The sequence below is a fragment of the Arabidopsis lyrata genome (assembly GCF_000004255.2).
Source record: "Arabidopsis lyrata subsp. lyrata unplaced genomic scaffold ARALYscaffold_6, whole genome shotgun sequence".
In the NCBI taxonomy this organism is placed as follows: domain Eukaryota; kingdom Viridiplantae; phylum Streptophyta; class Magnoliopsida; order Brassicales; family Brassicaceae; genus Arabidopsis; species Arabidopsis lyrata.
This window is the reverse complement of record NW_003302550.1, coordinates 22,885,580-22,891,579: the sequence shown is the minus strand read 5'-3', so window position 1 is coordinate 22,891,579 and position 6,000 is coordinate 22,885,580. Positions and strand designations below refer to the sequence as shown.

Sequence of the window (6,000 nt, the reverse complement as noted above, 5' to 3'; positions counted from 1 at the left end):
TCAGAACTTTGTCTCCGATCAAAGATTAACCGAATGAAATTCAAAGAACAGAAACTCAATCACGATCGAACGAAACAATCACGATCGAACGAAACAATCACGATCGAACGAAACAATACGAAGAAACTGAAAAGGAACCCAGAAATCTACCTTGATCACGGTTGAGAGATTTGAGAGAATGATTTTAGATTGTTTGAGAAATTTGGAATCTGAATTGTGAAGAAGATGAGGTCTTTGGGTATTCATTTATATACAAGAGAAGACGAAGACGACGTCGGTCACGATGAGAGAAAACTCAAACGAGATCGCAGCAAAACAAAAGACCATCCCGATGCTATAGCTAACATAAATAAAGTAAAACAGATACGAATCTAGTAATATTTCATGGATGGTGTTGTTCGTTTGCTCATTTGGGATATGCATCCAAATGCTCCATCCAAATGATCTATCTGGCTAATCCATCTGAATGATTTTCGTTTTCATTTTTGGTGGTTCATCTGGATGATCCATCTAACTGCTTTTGGTTAAAACTTTGTTTGTTTGGTTGAAAACCATTCTCATCTAGATGCTTTTGATTAGAAAAATGACTAAAATGCCCATGTTTTCATCTAATTATATTTTAAGTCTTAATCTTAACCATATTAATTTTAATTATTGATCAAATATATATATTTACAACCAAACAAATTTCAAATTATTATATTTGACATTTATTACCAAAAAGATAGCATCTATATAAGCAAATGTAGAACTAATTAACTCTCTGTTCATCCATTAAAAATCTCTAGCTCCAAAACATGAATCTAAAAAGGGAAACATACATTTTTAATATCCATAAAAAGCATTACAGCTATACAAAACAAGCAAACAATTCCATCAAAACTGGGAACCACAAGAAAAGTCATAACCAGAAAACCAAACCAATGTTCTTCCAGAAACGATTTCTAAAGTCTAAACCATAGAGTAATAGTACAAATATACAATAGTAAACATGCAAACACCAATCTAAAATTCATTGCAAAGCTCTCTGTGGTCTTCAAGAAATTTGATGGTAGAAGACTAATTAGATAGTCAATTATTGTGCCTTAATGAGCTAAAACCAGAAACATAGACGCTGACACATACTTGCGATTGAAAGTCAAAGAAAGAAATAGAGACAGCTTTCTTTGGATTCATAAGAGACATTGAAAGACACTCATTGAGTAAAGAAAGAAATAAACACAAAATAAACCTTGAAACATTGACACATAGAAAAAAACTACTTCATAAGAGACATTGAAAGACACTCATTGAATGTAAGCAACATATCAAAACCATTGTAAAATCACTCAAAACAGTAGAAACTATTGTTCTTCTCCCTATATGGTTTATGGTTTATTCAGAACCATTGTAACTCTCTGGTAACTTCTCTTTTACTATGAAACTAAACATAGTAGCAGCAACCTCCACACTAAACATAGCCTATAAGCATTAGAAACACGAAATCAAACAAAGCCACAACACTCATCTCCATTGGTACACATAAACTCAATACAAAATCATGAAATAGAGATATATCATACCTCTCAAACAGTGGTTGCAGCGATTTCAATCGGTAACACCTGAAACCCACTTCGAAATTTCAATGACTAAAAGAGAAATCGAATCCAATAATCAAACCCATGAGTCTTACCTCTCAAACAGTGGTCGCAGCTAATTCAATCTGTAACACCTTAAACCCACGCACGAGAGAGAGAAGAAGAGATCCGGCGAAGAGATCAAAGAGGAGTGGAGTGGGGTGAGAAGATCAAAGAGGAGTGGATTCCGGTGAGAGATCCGGCGGAGGAGATCATGCGACGAAGAGATCCGGCGAAGAAGAGATCTCGTTTCTCTTCTCTACAGAGATGGCCAAAGGAATGTTATGTGTCGAGGATGAGGAGAAGAAGGAGAAGAAGGTTTAGGTTTTGGTGTAATTCTCTAAATTTGATAGGGGTATTTAGGTCCTTTTCTATTTTAGACTGAAGCAGCTCCAGTTAACTGCTCCGATCAGACTCAGCTGGATTAGGATCATTTCTTGGATGAGTTTAATAAAAATCATCCAACTGGTTTATCTCACTGCTCTGTCAAATTTCAAACTCTCAGAAGAATCCAAGTTTCTAGGGTTTGTCTACAATTTACGGTGGAAAAAGGCATCAAAATATCATTTACAGTCGTAATCAGTAAGGACATCAATCAAATAAACGAAAAGCTTCATCACTGAAACTCTAATCTTACTCATTCCAAGGATAAATATCTACAGCAGAACAAACAACAAATCAAAGGACTCTAAACCTCAAAATGAACAAAACAACGAACTTAGAATATTTCCAGGAGCTAGCAGCAGAACACACGATGAGAGAAAACTCACAAGAAATCTAATAATACTCAAACGAGATCGCAGCGAAGAGAATCAGAGAGAAACGAAAAGAAGAGAGGAACGAAAACTCACGCTTCTTCTTCTTCTTCTTGCGGCTGGACTGAAGAATATCCAAGTCTAGGGTTTACGAGCTTTAAATAGTGAAGACCTAAACTCAGCTTAACTACTTGTGTGATTGGGCTTGGGCCGGAATTATTAAAATGTTTTTTTTTGTTGGGCTTGTGAATGTTATGATTATGGATTTCGTTTGATAGGAAACAACACGATCCGTCTCGAATTCTCACATGTGTTGATTCCGTCGTCTACTTTCTTCTCCAGAATCTCTCTATGCATTTATATTCATTTAAAAGTGTTTCCTTTGTTGACACTTTTTGATTTGAATCAAACTCAGTTTGGAAAAAGATCTTTTGTTTAAAGGTGTTGGAATAATGTGTTAATTTCATTACAAAATAATAAAGCTCAACCTACTCCTGTAAGTTCCAGTTCCTGGAAATTCCCGAATTGTTTTTCTAAGAGCTAGTTTAGGGTCTCCTCTAATCATGGCTCCTGAATCGAGCCAAGATGTTGAAGAAATAGCGTATCGGAACATGAACTGCTCGGGAGTTGATGACAAATCTTGCTAACTTGTATGTTAAGAAATTAAACGATGGGAAGGTTAGTGATTTGGTTGATGTTGAGTTTTTCATTTTGGAGTCGTTCAATTTTGGGTTTTATTTTTTATTCTTTCCTAGGGAAAGACTGTGGAATTGGTAGAGATTGTGAGAGTTATTGAATTCTAGATGGAATTCTTATTATATAACGTTTATGGCTCGAGAGGGGAAAAGGGGATTTTCATACCCGTACTATCTGTACCGTGGATTTTTATACCTGGACAATTTCGTAGGGTATTTTACAACCTAAACTTCAATAAAATTTGAATTTCATACCTATACTTGATACAACGTGCAAAAATCGGAGTCAATCTAACGAGTGTTAGTCAACTCCGTTACGGTGCTGAGTCATCGTACACGTGTACGTTGTCATGTATCAAAACGACGTCGTTTTCATACCCGTACTGTCTGTGCCGTGGATTTTCATACCTAGACAATTTTGTAGGGTATTTTACGTCCTAAACTTCAATAAAATTTGAATCTCTTACCCTATACTTGATACAACGTGTAAAAATTGTAATCAATCTAACGGGCGTTAGTCTCTTCCGTCACGGTGCGCATCGAACCGACCTCATTTTGATATGTGTTCACGAAGTAGAAATAAATTGCAAAAGTGGGGACTCGAACCCGCGAGCCGTAGTCACATGGGAAGCACCGAATACAACTGATCCACAACGTTCATCGAGTATTCCTCAATCTTTTTAACTTATAAACCCTAAAAGTTGTGCGAAGCCGTAGTCACATGGTAAAACTTTGTTCATGCCTAATTTGTGAGAAGAAGAAGAAGAAATGAGAAAACGACGACGTTTCGATACGCACCGTAACGGAGTTGACTAACACCCGTTAGATTGACTCCGATTTTTACACGTTGTATCAAGTATAGGGTATGAGATTCAAATTTTATTGAAGTTTAGGTTGTAAAATACCCTACAAAATTGTCTAGGTATGAAAATCCACGGCACAGACAGTACGGGTATGAAAACGACGTCGTTTTCATACATGTCAGCGTACACGTGTACGATGACTCAGCACTGTAACGGAGTTGACTAACACTCGTTAGATTGACTCCGATTTTTGCACGTTGTATCAAGTATAGGTATGAAATTCAAATTTTATTGAAGTTTAGGTTGTAAAATACACTACGAAATTGTCCAGGTATAAAAATCCACGGTATAGATAGTACGGGTATGAAAATCCCCTTTTCCCGGCTCGAGAGTATCCTAAATTCCCAATGGACCTCTTGATGAGTTCCAAGCCAAAGTTATGAACGATGCAGGAAACGAGAAACCTCCTTTCCCTGTTCTCTGCAGACCAAGTCCTAAACTCTCTATTTGGACTTGTATGATATCATTCTTTGTTTTTGAAGTCATTTAAGTATGTCATGTGTAAATGTGTCAGTTTTGATTAGATCTCATGGGATTGTTAGACTGTAATCTTTCTTTCTAAATTGCAGATTGGGTATGCTGACGCCTAGCTAACCAAGGCCCTATGACTAATTCTGTTGTGCTTTTAACGGTTATATTTCGGATAGTGCATACTAAGAAGATAGCACATCGTGTAGAGAGATAACGATGATAGAAGTGAATCCAAGGACATAATTGCAATTGAAAATTAGTTCGATTTGTCATTAGGAAGAAAGAGGAGATTAACGGATCGAAAACATAGTTCATCAATTATTTATCAGGAGCTTTACAAGGCCCCAGAAACACAAACCACCAAAGTTTTAAAAGAAACGAGGCATAAACTTCTTAAACCATAACAGAGACGAGTTTTAAAAACCACCACGGAGACGGAGGACCAAGTGAAGAGTAGACTCTTTCTGGATGTTGTAATCGGCCAAAGTGCGACCATCCTCAAGCTGCTTTCCAGCGAAGATGAGACGCTGCTGGTCCAAAGGGATACCTTCCTTGTCCTGGATCTTAGCCTTCACGTTGTCAATGGTGTCGGAGCTCTCCACTTCAAGGGTGATGGTCTTTCCGGTCAAAGTCTTGACGAAGATCTGCATACCTCCACGGAGACGCAACACCAAGTGAAGGGTCGACTCCTTCTGGATGTTGTAATCCGCCAAGGTACGACCATCCTCCAACTGTTTTCCGGCGAAGATCAACCTCTGCTGGTCCGGAGGGATACCTTCCTTATCCTGGATCTTGGCCTTCACGTTGTCAATGGTGTCGGAGCTCTCCACCTTCCTTATCCTGGATCTTGGCCTTCACGTTGTCGATAGTGTCAGAACTCTCCACCTCAAGAGTAATCGTCTTTCCCGTTAGGGTCTTGACGAAAATCTGCATACCACCACGGAGCCTGAGAACCAAGTGGAGGGTGGATTCCTTCTGGATGTTGTAATCAGCCAACGTACGGCCATCCTCCAACTGCTTTCCGGCGAAAATAAGCCTCTGCTGATCCGGAGGAATGCCTTCCTTGTCCTGGATCTTGGCTTTAACGTTGTCGATGGTGTCAGAGCTTTCCACCTCAAGGGTGATAGTCTTTCCGGTGAGAGTTTTAACGAAGATCTGCATCTGTATTTCAGAAAAAAATTGAGATTAGTCGACAAATCCGATCGCACAAATAAGAATCAAATCCGATCAAGAAACTAATACCAGATCTGGATAGATCTCAAAGATAAAACTCAAATTCGTTGAAAAAATCGGATCAAATTCAAAGAATCGACGAGAAAATAAACAGATCAACGAAAACAACGAACCCTAATCGAGAATTAAGATGAGATCTAACGAAGAAACTCAGAACTTTTAAGATTAACCGAATGAAATTCAAAGAACAGAAACTCAATCACGATCGAACGAAACAATACGAAGAAACTGAAAAGGAACCCAGAAATCTACCTTGATCACGGTTGAGAGATTTGAGAGAATGATTTTAGATTGTTTGAGAAATTTGGAATCTGAATTGTGAAGAAGATGAGGTCTTTGGGTATTCATTTATAGGAAAGAGAAGACG

General features: G+C 38.0%; 1 long non-coding RNA gene and 1 pseudogene across 2 annotated transcripts; both read right to left on the bottom strand.

Moving 5' to 3' along the window:
• Window positions 1–986: 986 nt before the first annotated feature.
• On the bottom strand, window positions 987–2,507 carry LOC110227242. The gene is made up of 3 exons (XR_002331010.1): window positions 1,673–2,507; window positions 1,563–1,601; window positions 987–1,461 (listed from the first exon to the last, which is right to left on the bottom strand). It is a non-coding gene; the product is annotated as an uncharacterized LOC110227242 (long non-coding RNA).
• A 2,183-nt stretch (window positions 2,508–4,690) lies between these two features.
• Window positions 4,691–5,996, bottom strand: LOC9308815 (annotated as a pseudogene). Its single transcript, XR_002330997.1, has 2 exons — window positions 5,886–5,996; window positions 4,691–5,561 (listed from the first exon to the last, which is right to left on the bottom strand). The product of XR_002330997.1 is annotated as a polyubiquitin 11 (transcript).
• Window positions 5,997–6,000: the final 4 nt, after the last annotated feature.